The sequence below is a fragment of the Castor canadensis genome, chromosome 15, assembly GCF_047511655.1.
Source record: "Castor canadensis chromosome 15, mCasCan1.hap1v2, whole genome shotgun sequence".
Taxonomy (NCBI): domain Eukaryota; kingdom Metazoa; phylum Chordata; class Mammalia; order Rodentia; family Castoridae; genus Castor; species Castor canadensis.
Genome location: NC_133400.1, coordinates 9,811,445 through 9,828,036, shown reverse-complemented (window position 1 = coordinate 9,828,036; position 16,592 = coordinate 9,811,445). Strand labels below are relative to the sequence as shown.

At 39.9% G+C, this 16,592-nt stretch overlaps 1 long non-coding RNA gene across 1 annotated transcript in view; it reads right to left on the bottom strand.

The window, feature by feature from the left end:
• LOC109685570 (uncharacterized) overlaps positions 1–16,592 on the bottom strand; it is a 229,554-nt gene that overhangs the window by 118,623 nt on the left and 94,339 nt on the right. The window contains exon 4 of the long non-coding RNA XR_012441885.1: positions 15,207–15,304. This is a non-coding gene — a long non-coding RNA (uncharacterized lncRNA). The remainder of the gene's footprint in view (positions 1–15,206; positions 15,305–16,592) is intronic.

The window sequence follows — 16,592 nt, the reverse complement described above, 5'->3', positions numbered from 1 at the left end:
TATGTCACTGTCATGTCTCTTTAATTAGAATTCCTGAGAAACGTTGGCTATTTTCGGTAGGCTATTTCTCTTTTGTGAAAGCAGGAATGTTGTCCTGTTCACAGACACCTCCTACCTCCCAACTAAACATTGGCATAGAGGCGAATGAAATATGTTGAGGGTATAGTAGGTTGAATATTTGTCCTCCAAGAAGTTATGTCCATTTCCAAACCCCTGAATCTTATTTATGGATGTGACTTTATATGGAGAATATCTTTGGATATAATTAAGGATCTCCTGGTGAAATTGTCCTGGATTTAGATTGGTCCCCAAAGGTGTCCTTATAAGAAAAAGGCAGAAAAAGATCTATGACGCAGAGGAGCAAGGGTGATGTGAAGACAGAGACAGAGTTTGGAGTGATGAATCTACAAGCAAAAGGACACCAAGAATTGCCTGCACACAGAGAACTGAGAGAGAGGCACAGGACAGTCTTTCCCCCACAGCTTTTAGAGGAACATGACATGACACCTTGATTTTGGACCTCTGGCCTCCAGAACTGTAAGAGAGTAAATGTGTGTAATATCAAGTCTCCAAGTCTGTGGCAATTTATATTGGCAGCCCTAGGAAAAGAATATACTGAGTGGACAAATTTTCAAATAAATCTGAATTTCTGAGAATGAGTTAGGAGAACTTAAGTTGAGAAAAGCATACAGTAGGAAGGAGTTTTGTGTGAAATTTTGGCATCTCTCTGAATAACTCAATTTTAATTCAATCTTGGTGTCTTCCTTGGGCCAGAAGCCTGGAAATGAGTAGGAAATGTATACACAGAGGTGAATGTTGAGTGCCTCCAAGCACCAGTTGGCGTATGTATGTTTTGAGTACGAAATGTGAACACTGTACTGGGTCTAGATGATTCACAAGGTTGAGCTGTAAGGATGGGAGAAGCCACATCCAGAGAGCAGACTCTAAGACACTTATTCTAGAAGGAGCTCTCAATTCTTTAGAGAGAACCCATGAACAGAGTGCAGTTTTGCTTCAGTTTGAGTTAACAAAGTCCACATGGGGTGAAGGGAGAAACCACAGGATAAAGAAAAACGAGGATGAGGAAAGACCTACATTATAGCATCTTCTTTATTGTCATTTGTTTGGGTGGTACCAGGGACTGAACTCAGCACCCCTTGCTTGTTAGGCAAGTGCTCTACACTTGAGCTACACCTCCAGTTCTGTTGCTTTTAGTTTCTATTTCAGATAGGATCTCACATTTCCCTCCCCAGGCAAGCCTTAGGCCATAATCCTCCTACCACTGCCTCCCATGTGGCTTGGATTACAGACATGTACCACCAGGCCCAGTCCTCATTTTTTAAAATGATGAAAACAAAACTCAAGTCTTGGGAAGCACTGGGGACCTGCCGAAGTGCCCTTTGTCTCCTTCCTTTCTAGCACTTCTTTTCCTGTGACCCCATCAGCCAATGCTCTGGGGTGAGAAATGAGCTAAAAACAATGTGAATGTGTGAGGCAACAATCATGCACAACTATGAACACACGCTGAGCAGACAAATGCACACACGTGTGCATCCACTCACAGCACACCAGGATGGGGGCTGGGGACCTGAGTATGTGGATGCACTCATGAACACTGCATTTTCCATGGGGAAATCTACACACTTTCTGAGGTTCATAACATGTGTGATAAGCAGCTCTGTAGATTGCCTCTTGTCATAGCTTTCTAGCCCTGAAAAATGTCTTGGAATTCTTGGAGTCCACTTTCTTTTCCCAAAGGGAGTACTAAAGAGGATAAAGTAATGAAAAATAATTATGTATCTCTGAATCTTCAGTGATAAGAAGGACCAAAGGTGATGACTACATATCCTCTCTCTGGAAATGGCATTTCTAAATGCCTCTCCTACCTGCCCTACCTGTAACAAAAAGGTAATCACACTACAACCTGGTCTAATTTTCTCTGCATATTTATAACTATCTAATAGTAGGTCTATTTGTTTATTATCTGCCTGTCTGTCTGTCTCTCTATAGATGTCTGCTTCACAAAGTCAAGGACCTTATCTATCTTGTTCCCTGTCATAGCCTTTTAAGTAGGACCTGGTACACACTAGGCACTCATTACATAGGTCTAAAGAATAAATTAACATTAACCCAATTCCAAGTAAGTGAGTGGAAGACACTGTGATATTAGTTGTAAAGCTATGAGGAATTTCCCTCAATGAATTACAGTATACATCAACAACTCTAATATTCAGGTAAGCTACAAGAGTGTATAGACCATTGAGAGAGCACAGAAAAAGATCCCAGGACTTCATGAATTTGAAGAGTATCCACTAAAGTTAAGAGATGTGACCCAAACAAAAGTTCAGCACAGAGCAGGCTTGGGGATGTCTATTATTTAAGAATCAGACTTCCTCACCCCACAACCAGTAACTCATATTTTATAGCACTCAGTTTTGCCATCTGCAAAATAAACATCCCTGTCTAGATCATCACAAAGGTCCCTTTCCGAAGCCACACTGGGAGTATGCTGATGTTCTATGTCTTTCAATTGCTCTTGCATGTTTTCTCTTTATCTTTGCTTTACATTCTGAGAGTATATTGACCATGTTTCTTCCAAATGTTAAGGTGTGGAACTGGGTGTCAATTCCTTCATTAGTCTGAGGCATAAGCAATAAAATGGCACTGGGTTAATAAAAGCTATCTTCCCCATGATCAAACTATCCAGCAAGATCTATCTGCAAGTGTATTCTCCATGGAGTTAAGTATAATAAAGAGAAAACTGGAAACCAAGCTGGAAAATGCTGAGAATGTTTTATCTTGAACTAATTATAGACAAATTGCAAAAAATGAATATAATGAATCTTCATGCACTTCTCACTCAGCATCTGCTAGTATTTGAATGGTCTCTTTCCCCTTGGTGCTCTGAAATTTAACTTTAATTATGACTCATTTTTCTTTCATCATGGTCTGTGACTAGTGCCTTTACACAGCATTGGAAATTGCCTTCTATTATTTCTGTGATTGTCATCTCCATTGTCTCTGTTCTTTCTTTGGGGAACTCTAGTAGTTGAGGGGTTGGGCTCTTTTATGTTGATCCTCTATGTCTTTCAATTTCTCCCCCATGTTTTCTCTTTGTATTTTCTTTACATTCTGAAATATTATTTAAGATGTTACCTCAAAATGTTAAATAGCATTTCTTTTGTTATGACACTAATAGTTGGAATTTAGAGCAAGGTTTCTTGACCTCGGTACTGCTGACATCTTAGGTCAGGTAGGTCTTTGTTGTAAGGGTTGTACATGGTAGAAATGCTGAGCACGACCTACCGGATGTCGAGTGGAAGAAAAAACTCCCTCCAGGTGAGTGTCATTAATTTAAATATCTCCATATCTTCTTTCTAGCAGCCTGTTTCATTTTGGTTTTGGTTTTGTCTTATATGGTCACAATCACAAATATTATTAAGCTTTGTTGAAATTCTTTGTTGTTCCTTGATTTACTTCCATCTCACGGAGTCAAGTGCTCTGCTCATCTTGGTTTCCCGCTATGGCTGGTGGATTTGACTGTTTATTCATATTCATAAATGCAGGTTTCTGTCAATTCATGTAAATCACTGAAGTGAGCTTCTGCCCCTTTAAGTAAGTCCTCCCCACAACGGACCTTTTTCTTGAGTAAGAGGAGGAACCCTGGGCTCCTGGTGTAGCCTATGAATAAGCAGCTTCACTTTAGAGTGACGCAGTCCAAAGCCAATCAGATCAACAGCTCCCTTTCCAGTGTGGGGCTCACGGTACCCCATGGGCTCATACAACACCCAGGACAGAAGCCCTAGAGACAGCTCCCAGTACTCACCCTGGTCCCATAGCTCCTGCAGCTTTCACTGTTGGTAACTTACTGAACCCAAGCCAAGTATGTTTATGAGGCTCCAAGAAAGAATAATTCCCAAATTTATTCCCTGCGGTACTGCCTTGTCCTAGATGTGTTCCGGGCCCCTTCCTCCAAATGTCCTTCAAAGGATAATTGATTAAATAGTTTACATCCATACTAGGAGACAATACATAGCAATGAAAAGGAACAACTATTGATGTGTTGACAACTGAGATGGATCTCAAGGGAAAAAGCTGATCTCAAAAGCTTCCATCCTGTCTGATACTATTGACAAGATATTCTTGGACTGACAACATGATGGAGATGGAGAACAGATGCATGGTTGCCAGGGCTTGGGGATGGGGAGTGGCACAGGGTGGGTGTGACTGTAAAGGGGTAGCACCAGGAGATCTTTGTCGTGATGGAGAAGGTCTGGGTCCTGATTGTGGTTGTGGCTACACAAATACACATGTGATACAGCTGTGAACATCTACACTCTGTGCACACACACAGTACTGTGTCACTTTAAGATGTCCTTTAGAGCAATGGCTCTCGGAGTGTGGTCACACCCCAGATCAGTGGCATCACTGTCACCTGGGAACTCATTACAAATGAAAATCCTCAGGCCACAGTGAAGCAGAAACTCTGAGGATGAACCCAGAATCTGTTCCATAGGTCCTCCTGTTGATATGAGTTCACACAAAAACTACTATCTTAGCACACAGTCATAAGTTCTCTATTTTTAGAATTCATTGCGATGAGAAGGTATTTTTCATGACTTAAAAGAAAAAACATTGCAGTGATGGGGGGAAAACCCCTTGTAAAATTATTTTTATCCTAAACCATCTGCTACTGAGAACACTATATTTATTTATTTGTTTGTTCTCATTATTTCATTTCATTTTATTTATGTTTGTTTTACTGTAAAGAAAGAGCCAAATTGGAACCTCAGTCCCAGTGACTATATTAGTCACTCTTTTTCTTGACCTGATTTCTTATTTTTACTTTATTGGCTGGTGTTCCTTTGGGGGAATAGAAAGTTATAAATCCAGGCAGTAAATAGAAGAATCCCAAACTGCAGTGGCAATGTGTCCTCGTGTGCTGCCACATGTTCCTTTCAGAGTATGAGACGGAGATCGTGCCGATCACGCAGATGTTACCAGATATTAAACTGTTTCAAAAATAGATTACAGCACACGAAATCCAAACACTGCCTAGGAAAAATATTTGCATGTGTAATTCCCAGGGATATTCTTACGAAATAGAATTGTTATTGCTTTTTTGTTTAAATGCAACAGAAAGGATTTAGGCTTAGATTTATTATATTTGTATATTAACCACCATTGTTCTTTTGGATCCTTGCCTGTGCATGATGTTTTCTTGAGGAGAGTTATTTTCTGTTTCCAGCATCTTGAAATAAACAATGTGCCTTTCAATTGTCTTTTTATTTGCTCTGAGTCAACACACCAACATGATTTCCATCTGGCAAGATTCTTCTAAAATTTAATACACCACCAACAGAATACCAGGACTACTGATAGGCTAAACAAGTTCTATGAATGTGTTATATTTTGGGTTTTAATATGTGGTCCATTCTAACACATCAATTAAAAAGATATAGCTAATAAGTTCTCAGTTAAAAATTAAATGAGCTGGGGGTGGTGAAGCATATGTCTGTCATCCCAGCACTGAAGAAGCTGAGGCAGGGGGATCACGAGATTGAGGGCAGCCTGAGCCACAAAGACCCTGTCTCAAACAAACCAAAAAAGTTAAATGAACACACGCAAACATCATCAATCATTAATCAAGAATAAATATTTCTTAAGCAACATTTCAGTTGTTTTTTTAAAAGTCTGAACTTCCAAAGATAGAGAAAAAGTATCAAATGTATAACCCAAAGCTTCAGGAGCACTGACAAGTATATTTCCATTGGCCATCACTGCTGTAGACTCCTTCAAACGGACCTGGCTTATGCTTGGACACCTAGCATAATGACCCTAGTCATTTCTGAGGGGCTGGTCAACCAGACCTCTGATAATAGCCTGGGTTCTGTTTAAAGTCAGGCGACCACACTGAACCCCATAACTGCAACGCACCTGCCTCCTCTTAGCATCCCAGCTGCCCATCCCCTAGCAAGACCAGCCCCTTGGAATCAGTACCGGAACATTCTAGTCTTCTACACCTTCCTCTTGGAGCACGCACAGGTAGGGGGTTTCCTTGAGTTGCCATAAGAAATTGTCACAAACTCAGCGACTTAAATCAACACAAATTTTATTGCCTGACAGTTCTGGAGGTCAGAAGTCTGATGACAGCCTCATTGGGTGAAAGAGACTCTAAGGAAGAAGCTATTTCCTTACCATTTCTGGCTTCCAGAGGACGCCCACATTCCTTTGTTCATAGCCCCCAGTGACTGCCAGGCTAGCAATGACTGGAGGAGTCTTTTGGACTCTTCTCCTGCCTCCTCCACTCCTAAAGACCCTTGTGATTACGTTGAGCTCACCTGGATAGTCTCTCTACACACATGAAGGATTGCTAATGAGCCACCTCACGTCCATCTGGAGCGTTAATTTCCCTTCGCCATGTAACAGAGGTGCTGGAAGAACTGAGAAATGGGCATCTTGAGTGAATGCAAAATTCTGTCTATCAAAACCAATCAGCCAATGAGTGAGTAAAGGAGGAACTGATTGATTCATGGACTGACCAATGAGTGTCCAGATCTGACTCGGCCTGTTTTCAGCAGGGCCAGTAGTGGATAGTTGAAACTCAGTTCCATCCCTTACTTCTTCACCACTTTGAGCTTCACTTGCCTTGTCGATAGCATGACTAGCATAAAAACACCTAATTATCAGGGTGACTTTAAGCATTATGTGAGGAAATACGTCAGTGTCTGACATACAGCAACAATTTCAAAGGTGCAAACGAAAGTGTAGAAAAATAATAAAGTGATTTGGGAACCTATGTACAAAGTCTAGAGAGAGACATCCTAGAGCTGAGAATATCTTGACAATGACCAAATGGAAGACAAAGAGCAGAGATTCAGAAAGGGAAAATGAGTAGAAATCAACCCTGGATTAGAAGCCTTGAAACCTCACTCCCCAGACCCACTGAGCTATGGATCAGGACCGAGATGCCAAGCAAACCAGCTTAGCCTCCAGCAGGATGATAGGCACGTATCCAGTCCCTCTGCCCACACCCCCTTCCTTTCCAGCCTGTGTAGGGAATCTGGCCTTTTTGACTTATGGAAGTCATTCTCCTTAAAACTGATGTTCAATCTTTCATTTCAGTACTGGGAATTGAGCACAGGACCTGCCACATACTCACTACCACTTCAGCTCTTTTGTTTTACAGTTGTTTTTGAGATAATGTCTTTTGCTAACTTTTGCTTAGATTGGCCTTGAACTTGTGATCCTCCTGCCTCTGCCTGCCTAGTAACTAGGATCACAAGCATGTACCAGCATGCCTGGCTTTCCAACTATTTATTTATTTGATAGGACTGGAGTCTGAACTCAGGGCTTTATGCTTACAAAGCAGACATACTAATACTTGAGTCACACTTCTGGTATTCCAACTATATTTTAAAAAACAGTATTTCAGCAGCGTCTCACTGCAGTGGGGAAAATGCCCACCGTGGATACAAAACAAGAGACATAATTATACACACATGGTAGCAGCAATTACACAGAAATCAACATTTTTGTTGAAAAATGGTAACAGTGTTTCTCTTGGTATCCTATATGCTGGCTACTTTTAATTTTTTAAATATATTTTCTATTATTTCTAGATTTTCTAAGTGACCATGACTTTGTGTGTGTGTGTGTGTGTGGTACTGGTGCTTGAACTCAGTGCCTTCACCTTAAGCCATTCCACCAGCCCTTTCTTATGCTGCGTATTTTCAAGACAGGGTCTCGTGAACAATTTGCCCAGGCTGGCTTTGAACTGTGGTCCTCCTGATCTCTGCCTCCTGAGTAGCTAGGATTATAGGTGTGAACCACCAGCACCCAACGACCATGACTTTTATAAGGAAATGAAAGTGCTTCTTTGAATAACAACAACAAAGATTCCTTTTTTAAAGTGTATTATTTTGTCCTCCCATGACACCCAGATTTCTAGAAACTAGATATTCAAAACCAATATTTCTTTCATTTCTCTGAGCTATTCTTTTTCTGATTTCTAGGGGATCTGTACTTCATTTCAAGGTTACATTGCTACAAGAGAAAAGGAGGGGAGGGCAGGAAAGGAAGGGAAGGGGAGAAGAAACAGACACACATTAGCTAGTTCAGTAACCAAGCCTTTGGGCCATGTAAAACTGAAATGGTGCCAACAGTGAACATAATGAGTCAAAATGTGTGAAAAGTACACATCTCATAGTATCAACACCAGCATCACTTAACCCAAGATCTCCAACTTCATCCCATTTTCCCCTTCACTTATCATTACATTCATGATTCAGGTAAACTCCTCTGTTACCTAATTTCATATCAAATAAATGCATTCAGAGACTGTAACTCTAAGTAAGAACACAAGTCAAGTCTCTTGTAAGCCACATTTCCTAGATGCAATTAGTTTCATCTCTTTCTGAATGTGTTCTTAATATAGGCTTTTACCCAGGGCCATTTTTCATGTGTCTTGGTTTTTCATCGCTGAATTCCTTGAATAAGACCACAGACATTAAAATGATAACATATCATGTTTAAATCCTGGTTAAGTTCAAAGGGGAAATAACATGCTCTGTCTTGAGTTAGAATAAAGGAAAGTGATTTCAGATCACAGCTGAGTCCTTATCATATTTGGGCTTGTTTTTGACTGTCACACACTTGGATTAATGAAGTTAAACTTTCAAAGTCGATCTCAAGCATTCCAAGGTCATCATGCATGGACCCCAAGGTGGTAGGGGGATACATTTTTCTCAAAGCTAGCCTCTTAACAATTCATTAAGACGGCAAATAAGATCCCAACTGCAAAACAAGGAGAAAAAAGTCCTTGAATAAAAAAGGGAAGAAACAGTCTTACTCAAGAGTGACTAGGAAAAATCCAATAAAAAAATAGTGAGCCCTACTTGCTTTCCAATGGGATACTGTCAACAAATCAAACTTATGAGATACTCAGGGTTTATTGTACGAGTTATTAATAATAGAGGGCTTCTAGGAGTCACATGATCTACTTTGTGTTTCTCCAAGATTCAGAAATTTCCCAATAGGCCCCTGTTGGCCTAATTTGATTTCCAATCTATATCCTGCATCCATTGATCTTCCCTCCGTTTTATTTCTCTGGCCACTATTTCTTTCTAGAGCTTCAGTCCTTAAACGTCCTGCATGCAGGAAGGTCATTAGCTGTTAGAACTTAGAATTTGCCTATTGTTACCAACCCACATTTGATTTTTAAAATCTTAGGTCTCTACTTTGATAATTATTACTGCAATTATTACTAGTTAACACTCACTCAATGTTTTCTGTGCACCAGGCGTTTTTACTTGAGTTGCCTCATTGAACTCCTATAACTGCCATAGGAGTTTACTAAACTCTGTGCTTCAGGGTTCTCATGTGTAAAATGGGAATATGTAAAATGATGAAGGTCACACAGCAGTTAAATATTAAGTCTGGGAATCACACCCAGAAATTTGCCCCAAGTCTATGGTCTTAAACACTACACTATGCTTGTCTTAGTCTCCTTGCTATCAAAATGTCATCCATTTCATCCATATAGAAGAAATAATTTGCTTCTATAGTCTTTTTCCAAAGGAAAGACATATGTTCAAAAGACACATATGTACTTATGTACACACATATACATAATACGTAAGTACATATACATAATTTTTTCATTATAGAAGGCTTACAAAATTAATGCAGAGAATTTCCATATATCCTTCATCCAACTTCCCTAAAGACCATGTGCTCTTTATCTATTGTTTTCAGTCTTCTGGTCATCATTGTCAAAATCAAATCAGCTGGACCCCAACACAAGAGGGCTGCAGCAACAAAGACCCTCTCAGATTCTAACAGTGCCTAGCATAGATGGTGCAACCATCCCCTTGATGGAGGCTCTCAGCTGGTCATCTCACACTTTGTTATTGTTAACGACTCACTGTGCATCACACAGACAGTGACTTTGTAAATCTGCTCGTGTTTACATAACAAATAGATCAGGGAGTCTTAATCTTTTTGGCTCCTTGACAAATTTAAAGAAAATGTCTTTGCCCTAAGAAACACATTGACAAAAACTATCTTACAAATATCAGGTAGTTTGCAGTCTCTGAGGGTAACTCCCTTTGGGTTCAATCTTATCTGTTTGACTTTTTGAAAGCTAACAATTGCAGTCTGACCTGGTAACCTCACTCACTATCTTCCCCTCAATCTTCATGGAGCTCTTCCACATCACCATGTCTGGGGAGACTGCCAAAGAATTGCAGAACCACTCTGTCTAAGACAAGGCTTCAACCACGGAACTGTTGTTGGTTTGGGGCTGCGGAAATGGCCATTTGCCAAGGAACACATGTAACTGCCACCAAGACAATCTCATCAGGCATGAGGGCTGTGGATCTGTTTCTCCCACTGTGTCAAGGCTGTTCCATCAGGGACTTCCTGACAACAGGTCAGCTCAGTTGGCCCTTAGCTGTGTACTTGCCAAAGGTCAATCCACTTACTCGTGCAGACCCTGGTGATTGCTCACAAATTTATATGAGTCGAATGTTCTGTCCAAGCTAAACATTCTATGTTAAATGTTGCTGGCTTATTTCTTGATAAACTCAAAGTCTGAACGTCTCAGGCCAGTAGTCTACTAGAGTGGACTGAACTAATCACGTGATTATTGGTGAAATCACCACATCAAAAATAATTAAAAAAATAGAAAGAGCTTAAAAGAGAACCAGAGGACACTTAATCCTTGAGTACTCCCTGATCAAGATAAACACAAAATTAAAACATTTCCTGCATTTTCAAATATCAGTGGGCTAAAAATATATAATGGTAATTTCCAATAATACCCACATTTGAAAACATAAGATTAGTTTAACCTCGGCATGGTAGGAGAAAAAACTCTCAGTCTTTGGAATTAGGCAAATAAACCCGAATTTGGATGTGCTACTTACTTAGTTATGTAACTTTGCTGCACTAAATTTTCCTTTTATTAAAATGGGCTCGTGCCTGTCGTTCCAACTGCTCGGGAGGTACTGACTGGGAAGATCTCTGCTCAAGACCAGCCCAGGCAAAACACTGGTGAAAACCCATCTCAGCCAATAAGCTGAGCATGGTGGTGCATGCCTATCATCCCAGCCATGGAGGAAGCATAAATAGAAGGATGGAGGTCCAAGTTGGCCTGAGCAAAAAAGGCAAAGCCCTACTTAAAAAATAACTAAAGTGAAAAGGGATGGAGGTGTGGCCCAAGTGATAGAGCATCTGCCTAGCAAAACCCCAGGATCACCCCTCTCCAAAAATGGGGGAAATATACATAGAAAAGAAGTATTATGAAGATAAAGTATGATGGTGTGCATAAAGTGCTTTGCACCAGTGACTACCTGAATTGATCTTAGTTCTGTCTCCCTCAAACTTTGCTTCTATTTCCTCCTGGGTATCCAGAACAAGAAAGAAGAAGAGGGACCTGGATCATATCAAAATGGATTTAAGTCATTGGGGTGTAAGTCTCTGTATGACTGTTGGGAGTCACAGCCACCAAAAGGACACATAAGACTTTCTGGGACCAATTCTGGACAAGAAGTGGCAGGCAGACTCTACCCCATCTCTCCTACTGAGTGCAAATACAACCCACTGACAAAATGCATGGAACTGTTACCTGAAGACTGAAGATACATGATGTCAGGAAGCCTGGGGAGCCTAGAACATCAGGAAAAGGAGAAGCATAGGAAACAGCAACTATCCAGGTAAATGTACTATTTTTCTCCTCTTTATTTCAGTAGGCAGGTACGGTAGTTCAAAGCAAAAGTTACAACATTAGCTACTTGGTTTCCAGTGCTTATCGATGTAATGCAATAAATAACAAGAGGAGAAAGAAAAATGCATATATTGCAGTTAGGTTTCTATAAGTTTAGAAGATGAATTACAAGTGGAAATGAAAAGTTAAGTATTTACACGGTGTCCCTAAAGCAACAACTAGGAAAAAGACCTACATAAATGATATGGTAATAATCTTGATAAATTATAATAAGATACTTTAAAAAGTTATAATACAGAGATAGAAGAAAACAAAAACAAAAAATGAAAAATGGAAGGAACAGAAAACTATAAAGTGATAGATAGAAATCCAAGCATACCATTCTTAGACATTGAACATAAGTATCTAATCACATTATTTAAAGATAGATCATGTCAGAGTAAATGTTTAAAAGTAAGATCCAAGGTGTTGACTGTGGTGGCACACGCCTGTAATCCCAACAGCTGAGGCAGGGGAATAACGAGTTCAAGGCCAGCCTGGCTACACAGAGAGACCCCATCTCAAAAACCAAAACATAAAACAAACAAAAAAACAGTCCAAGGGTATGTTCTGTTTTAGGCACCCACTTGAAATGTAATTGTATAGGTAGCATTTGAATACTAATCAAAAAATCTGCAGTAACTCAATTAAAATCAGACAAATAGACTTCAGAGCCGTGAAAACACCAGAAATGAAAAGAGATATTATATAAACATTTACAGAATACCTATACTGAAAACTACAAAATATTGATGAGGTAAGTCCACAAATCAAAATGTGTGCTGCATTTTCAAGTATCAGTGGGTTAAAAAATGTAAGTCTAAGATAATCTCTAAGAGGCTTAAGAGAGACATAGCCTATTTAGGGGTCAGAAGTTTCAGTATTGGTGTGTCCATTCTGCACTCAAACTGATATAAAGATTTAATGCGATACTAATCAAAATCCCAGTAGAACTTAAAATGTATATAAAATGCAAAATAAACTGCTCTGAAGAAGAAAACAGGTAGATTCTCACCTTGTACTTTTAAGACATTTTAAAACCAGAGTAATCAAGACAGCGGGATATTAGGGTTACACATATAGATTAGTGGCATTCATTACAAAGTCTAGGAATGTAGCCAATTCATTTTTTTGAGACAGGGTCTCACTATGTAGCCCAAGCTGGCCTCAAATTCGTAATCTTCCTGCCTCAGCCTCCCAAATGCTAGGACCACAGGTATGCACCACCATACCCAGCTGAAATAGTTCATGGATATGGTGGTTTCTTAACATTTTAAACATTCCTTTGCCATATGATTTAGTAATCCTACTTCTGGATATTTACCCTGGAGAACTGAAAACTTAAATTCCTACAGACCCTGTACACAAATGTCCACAGAAGCCTTATTTGTGATAGATGAAAAGTCCAAACTCTATTCTACTCTGTAGTTATCTGTGCCCACCTTGTTTTTTTCTTTGTTATTTCAACAGAAATTAAGAAATGCCAATAATTTTTTTTAAAAATACTTCAACCAACTCAAATGTCCTTCAATGGGTAAAAAACCCCATAGATCCATACCATAGACTTCTACTCAGTAACAAAAACATACAACTTGAGTAGATTTCAAGGGTGTTATGTAGAGTTTTTAAAGAAAAAAATTTTCAAGGTTTGCAGACTGCAGGATGCTTATGACATTCGAAGTCAAGACTGAAGTGATGGGGAGAGCATGGGGGTGGGGAAGGGGGACGGGGAGAGGTATTTTGGGGTAATTTGGGGCAAGGATGGTTCTAATTTTACACCCAGATTACGGTAATGGTTACATGAAAACCTATACATGCGTTAAAATTCATAGTCTAAAAAAAATCATAGTATAGAAAGAGTTCAATTTCACCGTATGTTAATTTTAAAAATAAGATGTAAGGAAACTTGATTCAAAGTATGGTTACTCCACAGAGAAGTCTGACAACAGCAACAGCAAGAAGAGAAGCCCGGGATTTCAAATGAGGACACTGAATACATTTCCTTTTGAAGCAAAGTCAGGCCCCTTGATGTTTCACACTTTTGTCCACGGTCCTCTTATCATCATGAAGACCCTGTATCAAAAGAAAGCTTGTGATAGAGAAATCCTATCAGAGAAGATTCTGGACGGTTGCTAGGGGCTTGATGGATGTGTCTTAAGTCCAGGATAGCCTGGGTGGTGGTGAGAAAACAGGAACGCCTCTGGGCTCCTGTCCTCCTTCCTGTGTAGGAGGCAGTGGGATAAGCAGTTTAGAGACTGAAATCTGAGAGTGAGGATTGCTCTCACTAGCTTGATGACCTTTGTCACCTGCCTTCGTTGTCCCGTGTTCCCCTCTGTGTCCCTGTGCCACCTGTCCCCTCCATATACAGTGACACAAAATCACTTCCTGTCCAAAATCACTCTTCCTCAGTGAGGAAGGGAGTACCCCTAGTATCACACTTAATAAAACTCCACCTGGCACGTGATAAACACACAGCAAAGGCTAATTATTTAAACCAACATTATTTCTAAAATACAGCAATATTTTCTACCTTTTGTTATTATTGCCTCCCTTAAGAAGCTTTTTTTGGACATTTTTTTCCTAATTGACCCCCCTTCTCATGAAATTTCAATACTATGAATTTCCATAAATTTATCCATTTATGGACTGTGGCTATTTGAAGAGCCACAAATCATCATAATCTTTAAGTTTTTTTCACACTGTCTCCTTCAAACCAAGTTTCACCCCCATTGAGAATGCATGAGGCAAAGCAATTAATCTCTAATATTCCATCATTCTAAATCTGCATAGATCACTTTGGACCTTTAAAATTACTATGTTACCTCAAGTACAAACTGAAATTATCAATGTCGGTTTCTATTGTTATATTATTCTGTGCAGGATTTGAGAGAGAAAATTGGTGAAGACTAAGGATTTGGGAAGGACTTTCCAGACAAGTGCACACAAGAAGCTGGCCAGAGACTCAGTCCCATTAGCTAAATATCCTGACAGGCTACGAATATATTTATGTCCAAGTTGCTGGTATATGCTCCAAATTTGAAGATTTATGAGATTATAAAATTTTTTTCTAGTCATGAAGAATCTGAAGAAAAATGTTTTCCTTCTAATCATGAAACCACGCAGATTGAAGGGTTCTGATGTCTCTTGACATGAAGCCCATTTCTCATTAACCACAATACCTGTCACATACTGACTCACAATGATCGGTCATCACAGTAAAATGGAGAGCCCAGATTCATTTTGTCTTTAAAAGCAAAGAAAGAGGCTTAATACAAATGTCTATTTTGGAGCCAAGAAAGCTTGTGCGTTCTCGGTTCCTAAATCATCGTTCCTGTTAACACAAGATCTAAGCAGCTGTTTGGAATACTCTGACCTTTTTTTGTCCTGTTTTTTCTACTGACCTTAGAAATAATCCTGTTGAATTATGAGTATCACTTACCTTCATATGCATTTATATTTATAGCAGGTTTAATATCCCTCTCTCATGCTGAGACAATTATTGCCAAATCCTTCTCCTTTTGTTCTGGTGGAACACACCTAAAAAGAGAAAGTCAGAGACAGAAAGCAATGTAATATTTTGGGGAAAAAGACTCTAGAGCTGGAACCAGAGCCTCTGTACTTATAGAAATCTCCATGGAGATTTTAAACACCACAATGTTGTGTATTGTTGGTCATCCAAGGAAAGAAACTGCACAGCCCATGTGATCCAACTACTCTGTCTCTGTCAGTACAGACAACACTGAGCATCCACAGTCTTTTTTTTTTTTGGCAGTACTGGGGTTTAAACTCAGGGCCTTAGGCTTGCTAGGCAGGTACTGTACTGTTTGAGCCACTTCACTTCAGCTCCATTGTCAACTTTTCTTGATATGTGAGGAAGGAGATCTATGACCTCCCAATATGGCTGTCTATGAGGTCTTAACCTAGCAATTAGATATGTATTTTCAATTTCCCTTCCTCTCAGCATAGTGGAATGACAAAGTGTGGATATTTTCCCGGTCCCCTAAGGCAACACAGGCCAGGTAACTTGTTTTGATTAATGGAATTTGACCTGAAGAGATATGCAGAGCTACTTTCTAAGCTCTTTCCCTTGGCCACAGTGAGCAGTTTCATTCTACATGGCACATGCTCTCTGGGCTCACACTGAAGTTAGAGAGAGCCCCTAACCTACCCAAGATAAGCATGTGTAATAAGCAAGAAATGAACCTTCATTTTTTTTGCAACTATCAAGAAGGCAGAAGTTAGGGGGCACCGGTGGCTCAATTCTAGCTACTTGGGAGACTGAGATTGTGAAGATCACTGTTTGAGACCAGCCCAGGCAAAAAGGTCACAAAACCCTGACAGAGAGAAAGAGAGAGAGAGAGAGAGAGACAGAAAAGAAGAAGGCTTCGTTCTTCTCTTTTTTAATTGAAACAGCATGGGAAGGGAGGTCTTTGGTAACCCTTGCAAAATCTTTCTAGGAAATCTCAAAAGAGGAAACAAAAATTGCTTTGGGTCTCATCAATGTTCAGTTTGGGCAAACTCTAAACACATAAACAGATAAAAATTAACTCTTTTGATATTGCAGGATTTTTTTAGATGAGCTATCTGAGAGGCACAAAGAGCAGGTTTGAATATGGAGGAGAAGAAAGGGGAGGAAACAAAGGAGAAACGCCCATGGCAACAGTTCTTCAGGCTCCATGCAGACTTGTGCGGATTCCTGACTTCTGATGTCCCCAGGATGCTGGGCGGAGGCCAAGCCAATCTGTGTTGGCGTAAGACACTTGAGCCACAGTATGGGTGTTGGGAAAGCAATGTGGGAACAGCAATAGTTAAGCGTTACCAACCA